This window comes from Octopus bimaculoides, chromosome 13 (genome assembly GCF_046866305.1).
Source record: "Octopus bimaculoides isolate indiv1 chromosome 13, ASM4686630v1, whole genome shotgun sequence".
NCBI classification, from domain to species: domain Eukaryota; kingdom Metazoa; phylum Mollusca; class Cephalopoda; order Octopoda; family Octopodidae; genus Octopus; species Octopus bimaculoides.
The window spans coordinates 19,723,334-19,743,180 of NC_142940.1; the positions used below are offsets into that span (position 1 = coordinate 19,723,334).

General features: G+C 36.1%; 1 protein-coding gene across 2 annotated transcripts in view; it reads left to right on the top strand.

The window, feature by feature from the left end:
• LOC106880363 (uncharacterized) overlaps positions 1 to 19,847 on the top strand; it is a 284,933-nt gene that overhangs the window by 241,721 nt on the left and 23,365 nt on the right. For both annotated transcript variants that reach the window (XM_052972368.2, XM_014930251.3), the window contains one exon: positions 6,386 to 6,416. The gene's annotated coding sequence lies outside the window, so the exon portion shown is untranslated. The remainder of the gene's footprint in view (positions 1 to 6,385; positions 6,417 to 19,847) is intronic.

Genomic DNA, 19,847 nt, shown 5'->3' on the forward strand with positions numbered 1-19,847 from the left:
ATGTAACCCGTTTCCTTTAGCAATCAATCTTCCCGATATTATTCGAATTATGTTTTCAAGACCTCTTGTGTGTGCTTAGTATTTCCTAACGTAACTTTGGCAGTGCTATTCTTTGAGTACTTCTACCTTATGATCATTTTCGGATATCGACTCAACATCTATCCCTTACGAAGCTATTCCTTACCCTGTTTTTTTGTTTTTTAATTTTATTCTGTTATTGTTATATATGTTAACTCAATGGTCGCCATTAGCGTTACTGTAGAAATTATTTTCCGATATCTACAAAGTATTAGTGTTAGGAGGTTATTATTCTTGCTATTGTCGTTAGTATTTACATAGATGCAACGTTTATTAAATGAAGGTGCGTGGCCAAATGTATTACACTCACGATCGTAAGATTGTTGTTTCGATTTCCTGACCGGGCGATGCGATGTGTTCATCAGCATAACACTTCATTTCACATTCGTCCTTCAGTTATAAATTACTTCTATCAATAAACTGGGAATTTAAACCTGCGTCCGACCAGAGTTCTGCTCAGGGGCAAGTGTTTTAATTTCATTCACTTACACGCCCTGGAAGTTAGGTTAAGTTTCCGCCTATTATTAGGCCTAGGAGCTCATGCCTGACTTAGACCTATAATGCTGTTAGTGTTTTGTTCCAGGTTAGTCCTAACCAAACATTGGTTGAACAACGGCCGAGCACAAGTACTTGTACATTGTTGGGAGACCTTACTTGATCCTTCACAAAGCACCATCGATCGACACCTTCGTAAGTTCTGGGTCGTGAATAGACGTTGTCGAGAAGCTCCTCGTGGCTAGACCAATGACCAAGTGCAAACACGAGTGAACATATGCAAACCTAAATAGTGTCGGTGGACGTGTGGCTCGCGTTTGACTTCCCCTAGTAATTTGATACCGAAGCATCAACTGAAATTTTATTCCTCTCTGCCAGTACACACAGTGAGGATGTTTTGTTCCGGGTTAGTTCTGACCAAACATCTTATGATCAAAGGCATTCTAGATATAATCATCATTTTAGTTTTTTTTTTCAGGCACTAAATTCCATTACTCTACAAGCTGTTACCTTTTAAGAAATTTGAGAATTAATTTTTCTTTCAGTTCTACCTGAGTGTGAACCTGCACAGTTGCTCTCTAATTGGCTCCATCTAATATATATGATATTGATGATGCTGCAGATAATGCTGGAGTTGTTGCTATGTGGTCAATATTTCGTGATAGATAAAATTAGTCGTATTTCTTTACCCATTCTCTGTAAGAGAAAGTTAGACGCCATTACTAAAAGAAACATCTTCCATCGTCACCATTGTAGTCATGTAGAAATTAATTTCTGGTGTGAAAGCAGAAATAAATAAATAACAAACTTTCTTTATCCAAATAGGAAAAGATATATCACAATTTAGCTGTCTTCCTCTACCTTCATAAACTAACTATAAAATATTCACAACAAATCGAAATTACGTTAAAAAAAAGTACTATTATAGTAAGTCAAACATTCTACGGGAAGCTAACATCAACAGTAATAACCATAACCATAAGAAGAACAATAACAAGAAGTAAAGTAATGAATAATTAAAGTACGAATAGTGAGTAAAATAGTATAAAAATAAATAAATATTTAGAAGGTAATAATGAGCAAGAAATACTCGAGTAAAAGACGGAGAAATAGAATGAAAAATTAGCTACTGCACAGAAAATATATTTGGTGGAATGACAAAGGTGGCTTTGAAATGTTCTGCAACCATGTTGATTGGCCGGAAATTTAACACAGAATCGGGAAACTGACAGTAGTAACTCCGCATCAACAACTATAGACTGCATTGTAATGAAAAAAAAATTGATGAGTCAATGTGAGCGCCTTTATATGATCACTCGACTTGCTAAAAATAATTACTAAATCTACCTCAAATCAGGTGCTGCCATTTTAAAGAGAAAATAACAGTTGCTAATATATTTGTATGCATGCCCGCAAAAAGATAGGATAGTCATTGTTGGACTGTATCTGATGATAATTTTGCTTGATCACAATTGAATTGGAGCTAAAATATAATAAATGTAACACAAACAACCCTAGAAGGGAGGATGTAAATCATAGATGTTGAGTATATGTTGCATTTTATAAAAGAATTTCACACACACACACACACACACACACACACACACACACACACGCACACAAACACACACACACACACACACACACACACACACTCACACACACACACAAGATTGAGTCAAATTCTTTTTCATAACTTGCATCTCTGTGTTATATAATTAGTTTGGTGCAGCTTGTTATCCAATCGTTGGTGATTTTTTTTTTTCATAGATAACAAATAAACAGTAATTGTTCATTTCTAAATTCATAGTTTTGATAATGAATATTGAAAAATGGCTATTAGAGCCATTTTGCGTTACCTGTGAAGAAAAAAAAAACTGAGAGTAAGGGCAGCAACAAAAGAAATCACTGATGTGAGGATCCGGAAACTGCCAACAAACGTGTGGCACAAAACGGGTTCAGACGTTTCAACGAAGGTAATGTCAGCCTCGAAGACAAATCAAGCAGAGGGAGACGGTTTGTTGTGGAAGATGAGGCCATGTACGAAATGGTTGAACAACAGCCAAGCACAAGTACTTGTACATTGTTGGGAGACCTTACTTGATCCTTCACAAAGCACCATCAATCGACACCTTCATGAGTTCTGCCTCGTGAATAGACATTGTCGAGAAGCTCCTCGTGGACAGACCAATGACCAGGCGCAAACATGTATGAACATTTTCAAATCTAAATTGTGTTGGTGGAAGTGCGGTTCGCTTTTGACTTCCCCTAGTAATTTGATACCGAAGCATCAACTGAAATGTTATTCCACTCCGCCAGTACACACGGTGAGGATGCCTAGCATAAGCCACAAATGTTTTAAAGGCCTCGTTTATCTGTGTTGCTGTGCTACTATTTGTGTGATAACAACTACTGCTATAAAGAATGAAAAACGTAATAGCAGAGCACACCAACAATAAACCACTAATATTAATACTATCAACAGGGTTACGGCAAACATTACAGACTACTACTACTACTACTACTACTACTACTACTACTACTACTACTACTACTGATGATGATGATGATGATGATGATGATGATGCTACTGCTGCTGCTACTACTGCTGCTACTGCTGCTGCTACTGCTGCTGCTACTGCTGCTATAGTGTCTAACACCGATTTTACCACTCCGCCATACCGTCATAAAATCATCACTGCTATTACTATCAACAACCCAGTTGCTTACACCAGCTGTTGTTCACACCATCCTACCATGTCTACCATTGCTAGTCTCTATATCGCCGCAACTGCAATCCCCACCACCACCACCACCACCACCACCACCACTACCACCAGAAACCCAATAAAAATTTTAATTCATTGACCATCATTTACATGTGTAAATAGCAACTGTGCCAATGAATGCCTCCAGTTTTATTAAATCCTATCCACAGAGCTTTAGATTGCTGGTGTTTTTTCTGTTTTCTACTTTTTATTTTTGTTTCCATTATATTTCAGTTTTGTTCATATTTTCTCCTTTTTGGAGGAGGTTTTAGGGTAGTAATGGCGAGTGGTGTGTAGACATACGTTGCTAAATTTCTTTTCAATTAATTCCTTGTAATTAACTTTCAGCTGTTTTTTATGTATTTTTGTTTCATGATATAAAGCAATATCTCACATTTTATGATACTGAACAGGTATGAAGAAACATTAGAAAAAAATGTTTTGTTTGGTTACGCATATTTACGTAGTGAGGTCAGTCCTGTGAGGATCAATATAATGAAACTAGTCACATCGGGGCTTGATTTGCTCAACATACCGTTACGTCATTGTACCCGAAAGTATGACTATGACCAGTCAAATCACAATTATAATTAACAGTATAATTAACAGTATAATTATAATTACGGTTTCAAGAATTTCATTTGAGCTTCTATGGTAAAGCCTGCTGCCATTACATGTTTCTGAAGTGTGAATATCATTGTCTTTTGGAGTGAATGATGCTCTTTTTTAATGTTGTCTCTCTTGTTATTTTAGTATTTTGTCTGTTTGTATAGAATGTGTTGAGTGATTTACGGTATTCTAATCTTTTATCTTTTTCTTTTTCTTTTTTTTTTTAAACATTTCCACCTCGATCATGAAAATTGAAAGTGTCATTCACAATGCATATTTTTCATGGACTGAAACTGCTGTATCAAATTCATTATGCCAATGTCAGGATGGTTGGCAGCGAACTCTATATTTGACAACAATAGTGTCCAACTCCCCAATACTGTATCTGGTGAATTCTCTTTGTACTTTTATTCAGAAGGAATGTTGTGATCTTCGCAAATTTTCCACTGAAAACAACTGCCTTTTTCATCTCAATGCATCACGATAGAGTATCCTGTTAAAATATTCCTAATGGATTGCTCAATCTGCTAACAACATTATCTTTGTATATATTATTTATATTACCTATTCCGAAGATACTGACCTTGATATAGATGTATTTAGAATGCGGTTTCTACTTTTGTGTATTAATTTTTTTCTCTTTTTATATGTAGCTTTTCTCATTCTGCATTCTCACATTCCGGTTGGTTAATGTGTCTCGAGATCTGACTATGAATATCTTAACTGAAAAAGTATTTTTAATAATTTTTTCATTTACTTTATTTCTTTATTCCATCATTCTATTCTTTAATGGGTTTTATTCAAAGGACTGTAGCAACACCTTAAAGAGTTTAATCGATCAGCACTTATTTCACATCGATACATATGTTATCGATCTCTATTTTTCGAAAAATTAAGTTACGGGACGTAAAGAGACGCAATATAAACCACACCAGGCATAAATAAAAACAGGCATCTATCTATTTCTCGTATACAGAGAAATAGATAGATGTGTCGATAGACAGATTGATATATATATATATAAATATATATGGGAGAATGTACGAACAAAAAACAACAACATACGAGGACAGGTGGTGTAAACAACAAAAAGATGCAGTATCTTATGCCAATTGCATAAGACACTGCGCTGTGGACGCATTCCGAAAAATGTGACTGCAAAGCAAACGTCCTCTCCGTACAGTGATGTTTATTTCTGAAGTGCTGATATTTGCTATCGTACTGTACCTTTTACACGTAATGTTCCGTTTCCCTCTGAATGAATTGTAGCTTCTCAGGTTTACACATTCCTCTATTATTTTTCACCGTATGCTCTCTTTTTAAAATGAAAATTGTAACCCTGAAAGTTATCAGCAGCAAAGAAAACTTTCTGAATTCGAGTATCTAGGAGATATAATTCCATAATAACCTGGATGATGTGAAGGTTTGTGGCTCAGTGGTTAGGGTGTTCGGATCACAATCGTGATGTCGTGATTTCGATTCCTAGCGGCGTTGTGTCCTTGAGAAAAACACTTTATTTCACTTTTCTCCAGTTCACCCACCTGACATACATGAGTTGTATCTAGGATTCAAACGGCCAGGCTTGTCACATTCTGTCACGCTGAATCTCCTTGAGAACTACGTCACGCATACCTACATGTGCTACCAGGAAGTATTGCCCGTTTGGGATAATTACTGGAACATAGAAGTAACTTGTCATTAGATGCACATTCCACTTACACTTGATTTCTTAACGTATTCTTAAGCGGGTTCAGTATAACTTTGTGATAAGGTATCGCATTTGAATAACTGTTTCAAACCATCTGACGAATTTCTTTGCAGTTTTCTTCTACCCAATTTCATTTAGAAGTCTTTGGTTGACTGGAAGCTACAGTAAAGTACACCTCTTAATCAAGTTGCCCCTCGGTGAGATTATTTCGAGAACTCGTAGATGCAAAGCTATCTTCTTAGTCATTCGGCTATGCTGCATCCATATGTATGTGTGCATGTGTGTATATATGTATATATATGTGAGTGTATGTGTATATATACGTATATGTGTGTGTATATATAAAATATATATATATATTTATATATATATATATATATATATATATATATATATATATATATATATATATATGTATATATATATATATATATATATATATATATATATATATATATATATATATATATATATATATATATATACACACATACACATACGTATATAGATGGATGGATGGATGGAAGATTGGATGGATAGATGGATATGTTCTTGTTCTTATATATTTGTATACATTCATAAAATTTTTATCATTATAGTTGTCATCAACATCCAAGCAATTGTTGTTTTGCTTGTTGTTATTTTTGCTGTACCAACTATTATTCTTTGCTTCGAGGTGCTATTCTAAATGTGAAATTTATATCTTGTTTTTTATTTTCTTTTTCAGAGACATATTCTAAATCATTCGCATTTTGTAGGTAAGTAAATATCTCTCGTATATCAATTTTCATTTTCAGATTTATCGACCTTTATTATCTTCATATTTTATATCCTCTTCTTCTTCCTCCTCCTTATCATCATCACCCTCTTCAACGCCATCATCATCATCATCATCATCATCATCATCATCATCATTATCATCATCATCATCATCATCATCACTTTCCTGTGAACAAAGGCACCTATACAAAATGCTAGAATGTTAGAAATAACGATCAATTCCCCCTTAAACCACACCTTGTTTGTAGTATCTGTCCACACACACACACACACACACACACACACATACTACTCACACAAACATGCATACATACACAAGTCCCCCCCCCCACACACACACACGGACAAATACACGCACACAAAGAAAAGACAATGAATTGGCACGGCTGTGACTTCTTTGAACACGTTTCTGTTTGATCTGATCTTGCCTGTGGCTAAATAACACAAATCGTCATTTTCATTCTACTTCTTTTCATCTTCCTCTTCCTTCTCTTTGTCATCGTCGTCGTTGTCATAGTTGTCGTCGTCATCATCATCATCATCATCTCAATCGTCAGTTCTTTTATATGTCACCAGAAAAATTTAACACGTATTTGTCAGTTATCTACACCAACGTGTTAAATGATGATCAATTGTGATGATAATCTTGATCAGGAGGAGGGCGGTGATGATGTTCTTGGTGATAATGATGATGGCTACAGTATGGATGGCAACACTGGTAATAACTATGATGATGGTGAGGACAAAAATGATTTTATTGTCCATGTGCATTTATATGCTTTATCTTGTATTGGTACTTTAACACTTACAAAATATCTAATCGTAGAAACCAAGTTTACCTCTTAAAGTACCTAAAACTAGCTTGTTTGCTGTGGACAAGCCTTGGCGACAATCATTGTCGTAGTCATTGTCATCATCGTCGTAGTCATCGTTTTGATTTCGTTTCATTGCATTTCTTTTTCGCAGTATTTCTATTGGTTTAGCCCCAAAAAAGTGACTTATCCCTGTTGTCTTCCCATCAATCCAAGGTCTGCGAAATGAATGCTGTTAATTTCTTTTGGTGGCTGCAGGAGGGGAAAAAAAAACATGTTGGTCGAGAATTACAGAAAACCACCGTTCTAGCGTGATGAAGGACTGGACGTAGTTAGTCTAAGAACTGGTGGGTGATTGCCACAACATGAGTGACAACGGTGAGATAGATATATAAGTAAAGAATTCATTCATGATTGAAGCTCGGTTCATATGTTAAGTGACTGCTTGCTAATCAGTCGAGTACCCTTTCTTTCGATGATAGGTAGAATATCTGAGTGTATAAGTGTGTGTGTGTGTGTGTATGTGTGTGCGTGTGTTTGTCTGTGTGTGTGTGTGTGTGTGTGTGTGTGCGTGTGTGTGTGTGCGTGTGTGTGTGTGTGCGTGTGGGTGTGTGTGCGTGTGAGTGTGTGTGTGTGTGTGTGTGTGTGTAACTGTTCCATTCTAGGTTTTACCTCATCTCAAACGTTCATGGGAAACTGAGGTAATGTGTCGATCTGGAAAAGGACTGTTTTCGTGATGCAGGTTTTGATACGTTGAGCGCATGTGATTGACAAAATGGATTCTCATTCATAGTGACTCTTAACATGTGAATGATTCAGCTTGAGATTTACGTTCCCATATGATTTAGTTCGAGACTTGCTATACCTGCATTCTCAGCTCTGTAAAGGGTTGGCCAAAAGTCACGCACAAAATAAGTTCTGTATGCTCCGGAGTTGTCAAAGACATGGTTAATTTATCGACCCCGAAAGGATGTGGCTGTGCTAGACTCAAATGTTAATGCAGCATCATACAATAGATATAGATTTGGAAAGGCATCCTGTACGATAAGCAAAGATCCAAAAATATCCAACAGTGTCATCATATTTTGTTTGGAAATGTATGCTTTAACCACAGTAAGTTCAGACAGCAAAATCGATTAATCGTAATTAACTAAATTGCTCAAGGATTTTAAAGTATCAAAATTCAAAAATGTCTCGGAGATTGGTAGTAGACTTACCAAGGAAGAATATATGTTGTCCTTTTGCTCTGAAAATCTATTATCTAGCTCTCCCAAGCTTTCATCGATGATGGCGAAATAAATTTTGCGGTGAAAGATTATCCAGTCATCTTGTGATGGTACTACAGCTTCAACAACAATCTGAAAAACGTTGGGATCCGTGAGCTTTTCGATGCATGCATTCCTCAATAACAGTAAATTGAGTCATTTGTTTCAGAATCTCATCATATATTAAAGAGTCTCTCAGTTTGGTTCTGAGATTTGTGACTCTGAAGCTGTTTGTCTACTGGCCTAATTATATGAAAAAATTTGATAAGAACAAGGGCGAGAAAAACAAACATTTTGAAACGAACTTAATGTAAAATTCCAGTTGCCTCAATGCACATTGATGAATCTAATGAATCTGTGCACTCGGTTAACAAACCAACAATCTTGGAGTGATTTCCTATTACAGTAGCGATGGCATTGAAATGATGCGACCACCTATGGTCCATAAGACGAAGCAATTTCAATCCTTTGCATAGACCAGCTATCTTTGGCTCTTTAAAAAGTTTATGAAGAATATTAACGGTGTTGAAGAACGTAGCTAACTCCGGAATCCGCTTTATTGTGTTAATCACGACAAGATGCAACTGATGATTAAAACAACGAACATAGGGTATGAGCTTTTCAAATCGATTCTGAATCTTTCTTTGAACGTCATCTATTTTTACAGACATCACAGGAGCACCATCGTAGCATTATGACAACATACGCTTTGGGGCAGGCAAGGTTGGTTAATTCCTTAATTAACAAGTCAGCCAATATTTCAGAATCATAATGTTAGGCACAAGGTCCGAAATTTTGGGGGAGAAGGCCAGTCGATTAGATTGACCCCAGTACGCAACTGGCAGTTAATTTATCGACCCCGAAAGGATGAATGGCAAAGCCGACCTCGTCGGAATTTGAACTCAGAATATAGCGACGGGTGAAATACCGCTAAGCATTTCGCCCGGCGTGCTAACGTTTCTGCCAGCTCGCCGCCTTCAGCATCGTAATGTTGAGTAGTTGACATTGCAACTAACTTTTCTAGAACCCTGCTGTTTTTTAAGTAAATAAAATCAATCACCAAGTTTTATCAATATATAAATTTTTAAAGTCAGTACTTTGGTTCCATATTCGGACTGAACTTTTCGGATCATATCCACATATGGCCAAATATTTGCTACGTTTTTGGTCCCCCTGAGTTTACTGACAGGACTTGCTAATAGGACTATTCTGATAGGATTTGCTTTCTATGTTGTGTCTATGTATAAGATTTTTATCTTTCTATACTTTCTACTTGGATTGTTTTATATTTTTTTATATATTTTTTACATAATTATAGAGTCAATATTTTGTATTTTTCCACACATATTTTTCTGTTTTCTCCCTTCCACCCCGTTTTTTTCCTGTGCGTCTATAAACACGTACATGAAACCTTATGTGCGCGCTTGTGAATGTGTGCGTGTGTGCGGGTACGTGCGTATATAGATGTATGTGCGTGCATGCGAAAATATGCGCATATTAGACGCGTTTTAACCTTATAGCTTTCCCGCACTTTCTTCTGTTTTTGCTTTTAGCCCTATAAAACTTTTTTTGCGTGTGTGTGCATGGGTGCAGGGTTGTTGTGTGCATGTGAGTGTGGGTGTGTATGCGTGTATATATATGTATATGTACATATATGTATAGTTTTTAGCGAGTATGTGGGTGAGTATGTGTGTTTCAAGCGAGGGTGGTCTAGTGTATAAATATAGGCGAATGTACGGATTGGTGCGCTTACGCGAACGCTACGGACTTCTCTACTCCCTTACTTTTACCCCCCTCCTCTTACTTAGTAGTCTATAGCTCTTTTGTCTTAATGACGGTCAACCACACAGTGATTTCCCTTTGTTTAACGGTCATTTTTCACAGGAATTTTTAAATGGTTGGATAACTGAAGAGATGTTGGCTCCCATCCCGGTATCCGAAACTCGGAGTTTTATCATGGCTACTGAATAAGTGTCACATATTTTTACAGATAAATTCCACTATTTACATAATATCGAGGTCTCTTTCTTTCTTTTATTGTCCTTCCTATCAATATATATATATATATATATATATATATATAACAAATAATAAATGAGTATATGCATATATACGTACAGGTATGTGCATATATACGTACAGATATGTGCATACCTACGTCTACTTGTATATATAGGTGCATATCTGGGTACAGGACATTGCAAACAAAACGTAGACAAGAAAATAAAATAATAACCAGAGTACAGAAAACACACAGGCCACGTAGAGAACATTTTCCTTCATCAGCTACTCCCATTTTAACACCGGCATTTTGAAGAGTAGGGCAGGACGCATCGTTAAAATGGCTCTTCCCATGGAGCGCAAGTTAAATTTGTATACACAAATTAAACTTGTGCCATGGAGGAATGTAGTGCCGGACAAAAAGCAAGACAAGAAAACAAACGGAAAAGAAAACAAGACAGGAAAACAAACGGAAAAGGCTATGCGGTCAGACGTGAAAAATTATGTGTATATGAACGCTGTGAGGCACGAACTGAAAGCGGGACGAATAAGTTCGCGTGTTTGCTCGGCGAAAGCCAAGGAAGAAAAGGATTAGTGACCGGAAACATTTGACCAGGGAGGGGAAAAGAAGAGAGAGAGTGGTAGAGGGAGAAACAAGGGGAGGAAGTAGAAGAATAGGTGAGCAACGAGAGAAAGAGAGGAAGAGAGAAATATAGTAGTAACAGAAGGAAGAACGAGAGGGGAAAGAGAGAGATATAGTAGTAACAGAAGGAAGAACGAGACGGGTAAAGAGAGATACGTAGTAGTAACAGAGGAAGAACGAGAGGGGGAAAAGTGATAGAGAAAGAGATAGAGTCGCGTCAGAAAATATAAAGTTAAAAAAACTCTACTTACAGGGATGACGCAGGCGTTCGAACATGTAAAACAAATAATAAATGAGTATATGCATATATACGTACAGGTATGTGCATACCTACGTCTACCTGTATATATAGGTGCATATCTGGGTACAGGACATTGCAAACAAAACGTAGACAAGAATATATATATATATATATATATATATATATATGTAGGAAAATGATAGGAAAATATATATATATATATATATATATATATATATATATATATATATATATATGTATATATATATATATATTTATATATATATAGATAGATAGATAGATAGATAGATAGATAGATAGATAGATAGATAGATAGATAGATAGATAGGTAGATAGATTGATAGATAGATATGTATGTGTATATGCATGTATGTGTGGATGTATGTGTATATACGCACACACACAAACATGTACCTAGAAGATTTTTGTCGCTAGAGATAAAGTAGTCAATGCTTTTAGATACACCCGTACACATAAATCTGTCTCCAGTTTATTTCTCCATCGGGAATTAAGATGGCGTTACTTTCAGTACTGAGCAGTTCTATAGTACACACACACACACACTACTGAACGGTTCTATAGTACACACACACACACACACACACATACACATACGTGTTTGTAACTACCCACATGTTTTCACACTCCACTAAATCAAAGGAAACAATATATTGCCTCTTTAGCGACCTCAGATCTCTTATGTAGATGGGGGCGTTGAAACCAACACGTTGTCCCTAAAGTGTCTAAAATTTGATAAAACTACCCACAAAAGGGACGTGAAGATTTTTTTTTTTTTTTTTTGAAAGTTTTGTTTTCAATTGTCGGCAGGCTGAGGCGTTTTGTATATACTGTATTCTCCCAAGAGTGAATAACAGAAATTCTCAAAATGGAGGGGCTGAAATTCTAACTGGAGGTGGTAGAAGGCTAAAGACACCCCGCCCTCGTGGTTACGCACTTAACCTGATCTATGAAAGATATACTCTCATTTCTTGACGATCGGCTTCAAAGATGCTTCCATCTTTTGGTAATACGTCTTCTGCATCTCTACAATTTAGTATTACTCTACATCTTTACCGACGTCTGTTAGAATGTTTTATTTCTTCTCTTTTTATCCCAGTTTTCTCTGTGATTATATTTTTAGAATTAATTTCGAATTCTTTGCAAACAATTATAACTTCATTAGTATTTTTTCACGTTTACAATTACTTTACAATTCGGTTTACATTCTTTTAAATATTGTAATTAAATATTTGGCGAAGTAATTTTTCATACATTGTGTTAGCTGAATAAAGAAAATACATTTAGTTTTTTTAAAAAATTCTTAATAAGTACAAATTCAATTTTCAGTATAACTCGTGAAGTAAAGCTAAACTATTTTCATCCAGAAATGTTTATTTCCTTCTGTGCGCGCGAGTTTGTGTGTGTGTGAGAATGTGAGTGTATATGTGTGTGTGAGTGTGTGTACTTGTGTGTGAGTGTATGTGCAAGCGTATGTGTGTGCATACATCTGTTTGTGCGCATATGTATTTATATATGCATATGTGTCTGCATGCATTCATGTATGTGCATAGTAACGTATGTACATGCCTGTGTATATTCATATATTATGTATGTATCATATATATATATATATATGCGTGTTTGTTTACATGTATGTGTATGTATGCATGAACTTATACTGCAAGCAGCGCCCATCGCTACCACATCTGTGCAAAAGAGTGCAGCTCCCTAGCAGGTCTGAAAAGACACATCCGCGAAACTAATATTTAAGAAAACAACCAAATGACAGTATTGCTCGAAATTACGTTGTAGTCCTCATGTATATATGTATGTTTGTATGTTTATATGATTGCTTCAGTTTTTAGTTATTTAAACTCTTTTTCTGTAGAAGGAACGTGTTTCTAACAAAGATACAAAGCTCCATTGCTGGAATGTAGATAACGAAAACAATGTCACGTTTTAAACCAGAGAAATATCAAGCATATTTTTACTGTTCCATTTACAGATTGTATCTGTAGAGTGCAAGTTAGTTTGTTGACTTCATTTTCTGAAAACCTTAGGTTTCTACATTGTTACTTAGGCTCACAAAATCAAATGCACCAATTATTATTGGCGTAAATGTGAATTTATAAATCTATGTAGAGAAGCAGAAGGTTTCGAAGCAGTGGTCCATAGGTATCCTCTTTCTCTTTGGTTTTTAAAGAGATATTCACACCTCTATGACGGTACATATCTTTTCTTGTCTCTCCGAAACATTATCCGGTGTGTTATGCTCACACTTGACAGATGTTTTGATGGTAATGTTCCACTAGTATTCCTTATGTTGATTTTTGTATATGTAGTTACTTACAGATTTTTCTACATTTATTCCGGGACATATTTTTTTCTGAATAGCACTGAACATTGTTTTTGCAACAATGTCATGTTGCATAGTGAAGTAGTGCTTTGATGACATTTTTGGGCTGCTGTTAATCAACTACATGTGGGATGTTTTCCACAGAAATATGACATAATCTACATTTTCAATTGCATCAATGTCTCTTTTGTTGATTAGGTATTCCATAGCAGCCCCCTGTTCTTGGATTGCAAATGCATAGTTTTCGAATGTGATATAGCGGACACGATTCCAAGAGTGGTTTCGCTTCATGTGGATATTTCGGTCTTCTTCAAGTCTACAGAAAACATACCCCTGCATGGTCGCTTATGGTATGCTGAGTGTTTCCAGGTGTTCTTAGAGGTGTGTTAGTCCGGTTGTTTAGTGTTTGTATGGGAGCTCCTCAGGAAGAGAGAGCTTCCTGAAGAACTCGCCGCTGACAAGTAGAATATTGTTCTCCTCATTTTTCTGCACTAAATTAAAGCATATACTTTTACCGCTGTTCTTTAGCAAGTGCTGTCTGGGAGAGGAAATACGTATATGAATGTATGCATGTATGTATGTATGTATGTATGTATGTATGTATGTATGTATGTTAAAAGACATGTTAGGATCCACAATGAGCAGAACTTACCTGCAGGTATTGGTAGTACAATTCAGAGGTGCAATCTGTGTGGGTGTTTTTTTCAAAACATCGTCTGGTTTAAAAAGCCACATCAGACGCCATGAAAGGGCTAAGGTGTAGTTGCAGGAGGTGGTCAAACTCTGTGTAAGGAGTAGACAACCACCATGTATGTATGTATGTATGTATGTATGCATGCATGTATGTATGTATATATAGAGGGAGGGAGGGATGGAAGAAGGGAGGGAATGTCGCATGTATGCATGTATGTATGCATGCATGTACATATTAGTACAGATATGATTGAATGGTGAAGAAACCCACTTCACAGACACGGCGCCCTAAGATTGCACCCACTGCTTGCATTATGCGAAATTGTCTCTAATTTGTTTCAGATTCTTTCACGCAATGCGAATGTATTTAGGCGAACGGAATTCCTCTAAAACCCTCAGTGGCTTACTACTTTTAATTCAATGAAAAACCTTGTCACACACACTGTCAAGCTGAAACATGCGTCTAAAAAACTAAAGAAACATATGTCTACGGAATAGTCAGCCACTTGAATCTAATTCAATAAGCCAGTAGTTCAGTTGGTCCAACAACTGAGTGACCACCGTTGGCAGCCATTTAATGTATAGGCATGGTTTTGCAGTTAGGAAAGTCGATTTTCAGCTGCATGGTTTCAGGTTGTTTCTCATTTTACGATGTAATGGATACATGACTTCTACTATAGCCGATCAATGCCTTGTGTGCGATTTTGGATATGATGTGCACACTGCTGTGAGAAACCTAATATTGGATTCTTCGTAAAGAAAAGTTTCGGGTTACATTTGTTTTGCAGCACATTACAGATGCTCCCTTGCAATATAATAAATCACTGTAACCGAAAAATAAAAACATATGTATGTGTGTGTATGATTACTGTGTGTATATACGTGTTTGTGTGTGCCTGGTTGTGTGTTTGCGCGAGCGCACACACACACACGTGTGTGTGTGTGTGTGTGCGTGTGTGTGTGTGTGTGTGTGCGTGTGTGTGTGTGTGTGTGTGCGCGCGCGCGTATGTGTGTGTGTAAATGCGGCGATCGGAAAATATATCCATATCAGATAGTTGAGTAGAGCAATGGCCTGTTTATCTTATATTAATTTAAGTCTATGAGTTTTCCTTTCTTGTAAACATGTCAAACTATTTTTAAATTCATTTGGAAAGTTCTGAACTGTTCACAAATCACACACACACACACACACACACACACACACACGCACACATAGCACAAGTACACAAACATACACACATACATACGTGTGTGTGTGTGTATATATATAATAAATATATATATATGTATTGTGTGTGCGTGTGTGTGTATTTATATTTGAATATATATGTCTGCATATATGTACATGTATATATGTATGCATTATATATGTAAACGTGTTTATGTATTTTGTTTGTATGAATATATATATATATATATATATATATATATATATATATATATATATATATATATATATATATACACATATACATATACATATACATATGCATATACACATACACACACACAGCGACATCCACGAATACATATACATCATATACATATATATTTATTTATATTTGCGCATGTATATCTGTATATATACGTTGATATGTGAGGGTGTATGTGTAATTCTTTTTTAACATCTTTTACTAGTCTTCAGTTATGTTAAATTTATCAGGGCTTTCTTCAGCCGTTTTCAAGTTAATGTAAACAGAATTAAACCTCAACTGTCTTAAGCTGTTTTAAATGTTTTACATTCCATTGAAGCATTGATGCGATATATTTATATAATGTAAACAGATTAAAAATATATTTTAATGTAAGCTTCCTAAGATATTTTTCTCTTATATCTAAGCTATCTTCAGTTTCAATTATAAACTGACCCTAGATTTCAGAGTATATTACAAACGTCCTCTTACTGTTTCTATTGTAACGTAATCGTTTATAAACTATGTTTAATGGACCTTAAAAGTCCCAGCATTCTTTTGAACTTTATAAAAAGCAGTTGTAAACAAACCTTAACTAGTGGCAAACCTTCTAAGTTGTTTACATCACAATCTGTGTATTTGTCTGGTATTTTATTATTCTATGTAAACAGCTTTCTATTTAAATGCCAGCATTATTCTTCAACGAAAGAGGAAGACAATCCTTAACTGAAAATAACATCAGCCCACATTATATCGACCAGACATCGTATTTATTAGCAACTGGATTAACCTTTGTAAAGAAATTAGAATCTGTTTTTGTTAGCAGTTTACTTCTATTTTTCCACCATGATATTTCAATCAGGCATTAAAATTTTTTTTTAATACTATATAACTTTCAGATTTCATTGATACGCATTACATATATGCGAAGGAGTAATAAAAAGTTGTTTTAGAAACTGTTTCCCTTTTTTTTTTATTTCCAGAGAGTTTCTTCTTCTTTAGTTAGTTCAATTGTTTCAGCGAATGCATACTACCAACAGGTACATATTTACCACTCTCCTGTAAGTAATGACTTCAGATTTTGGCAATAAACCAGCAATTTTGAAGCTGGAGTTGGGGAAGGGATTTTCTTGTTTATATCGACCCCAGTGTTCAACTGGTATTGGTGGGGGTGGTCAGATGTAATGTTGCATGAATTATTTACAAATATATATATATGTAATTCTTGAAATACATACATAGACATTATTCTATAAGGGATTTTTAGTCGAAGAAATTAACCTTAGGATTTATTCTTAGGAAAGAAAATGGAGAAAAATTCATTTATTTGCATGTTATAAAATGTTGAAATTTATTTTTAAAGACATAACAGTACAAATAAATTGATTATAAGTTTTAAAGCAAAAAAATAATAATAATAATGATAAGTAATAACAGAGCCTACGTATATGTTTCAGTACTATCTCCTAGGTAATCAGAAACTCTAAACATTTGGTTAACTGCTAAGAAAGATATCATTTTCTAACTATATGGGGCAGAACTTCTTCAAACTTATTATGAGCTTATAGAGTATTATATATATGTGTGTGTGTGTGTGTGGTACGGAAGAGTGTGCATTGGAAAAAAAACATTTTATTCAAAACATGCATTTGATGGAGCTACATATCTGAAAGCTTCCAAGTCTTGGGGATTGATATCAAATAGAACAATCGGTCAAAATATTGCATTTTTTTAAAAAATACAAGGAGAAAGAAAGAAAGAGAGAGAGAGAGAGAGGGGGGAGAGAGTACACATACGTACGTGTGTGTACGTATGCGTATGTGTGTGTATGTGTGTGTTTGTTTGCATGCGTATATGTGTGTATGTGCATGTATGCGTGAACTAGTGTGAAGTGAAAACGAACGGTAATCTATGCCTGTGATAAATGTTAACGGGGTTTCATTGTGTGATATCGATCATCAGTTGTGACACATACATTTAGGGCGTATCAGGTGATTGCATTAGATATTGCATCACCAACATGTAGCTATATCATTATAATTCTATCAAATATCCTCGTAGCATTAAGTAGGCTGGTTTTCCTGCATTCCATGTACTGGAATTATCGCTTGCCAAAGGTATTTATCGGTAAGAGCCCTCTGGTGATTAGGTTGCCCAATATTCCACTTCACCTGTCAAATGAGCCAGGTTTAAACCTTACTGCATTTTACCTGCCTTTAAGAGTTCCTTATTTATAACATACATTATTATTTGGTAGCAGTCCGGAAATCAGTCACTTGACAATTAACGAGAGTTTAATGTATAGGCATGTGTGGGTGAGTATAATGACACATGTGTGTGAGAGAGAAAGAGAGTATAGCCTGTATATGTGTGTGTGTGTATGTGTGTGTGTATGTGTGTGTGTGTATGTACTTATATTAGTGTGAGAAAGTATGGCGTGTATGTGTGCTTGTATGAGAGAGATAGAGAGAGAGTATGATATGTATGTGTGAGAGAGAGAGAGAGCGGGAGAGAGCGGGAGAGAGAGTGTGTCTATAATAACATGTATGTGCGTGCATTTTAAGAGAGCGCGTATGAGAGTGTGTGTATGTGTGAGTGGAAGAGGGAGAGGAAAAAGAAAAAGAAAGCAAGGCAAAAAGATAGAGAAAGAGAGAGAGAGAGAGAGAGAAAGCAAGAGGGTGAGAGTAAGAGAGAGAGAGAGAGAGAGAGAGAGGAAGGGAGGAAGATCTCGTGTAAAATCAAACGCCACCCGTTGATGTTCTGCAGGCATGCTTCAGCAATGAAGATTGTGCGCGTGTGTGTGTGTGTGTGTGTGTGTGTGTGTATGTGTGTGTGTGTGTGCGTCTGTAAGTGTGCGTGTGTATGTATGTAAAGACATACATCTGCCCCATTGAGTAATGAAAGTTTTGTACGTGTGCGTCTGTATTTAACGGTCGTATTGGACACAAGTTACCAAAGCATTCTAAAACCCTTATTAATATGCGAGTATCCGAGTGCGCGCTCATGTGTGTGTGTGTGTGTGTGTGTGCATTTGTGTACGTGAACACGTATGTTTTAGCAGTTGTAGCAGTTGTTGTTGTGGTGGTAGTTGTGGGTTCGTGCATGAATATGAAAGCATATATGTATTTAGCGTTAGGACTTGGAATATAAATATTCTCTGGGATTCCGTATACATTGTTCCTATTGTTGTTGCTGTTGTTATTGTTGTTGCCGTCGTCGTCGTCGTTATTACTGCTGCTGCTGTTGTTGTTGTTGTTGTTGTTGTTCATGATGATGATGATGATGATGAAGCATGGCTTGGGTGGGTGGGTTCTGCTCGTAAATTCCACCCCAGTATTTTCGAATTGCTGCGATTTAGGGTTTCTTTTTGATTTTTTTTTGTTGTTGTTTCATTCAATGTTCTACCCACGGAACTACAAGGATCGTTTGTATGACTAATTCGATTACCTTGGTGCAGAGAAGGTAACCTTTAAACCTGCTTGGCACATATCAGTTTGACTTCGCGAGCGTGTCACTCGCTCATATTTCAACATCATGGCAACGCAAGGAATAAGAAACATGTGCCTCTCATACAAACAGACACAAATGTCAGTTGCTCAGTCAATGAAAAAAAAAAAAAAAAAAAGACATCCATAGGCGTAGGCAGACAATGGCTGTGTGGTTAAGATGCTCACTTTGCAGCTACGTGGTTTTAGTTTTATTCCCACTGCGCGGTACCTTCTACTATAGCACCGGCCCGACCAATGCCTAGTGATTGAATCTAATAAATTTAGATTGTGTGGAAGACCGCTGAATATATATATATATGTATATATATATGTGTGTGTGTGTGTGTGTGTGTGTGTGTGGTGAATTTATGGAATGAAGTCCCATAAAACTCATCAATTTAGTTAAAAATGGAAGAGACAAGTTGTTAAAATATATAAGAAGTTTAATTCTTGCAGACGATCGTTTCGTACAGAGAT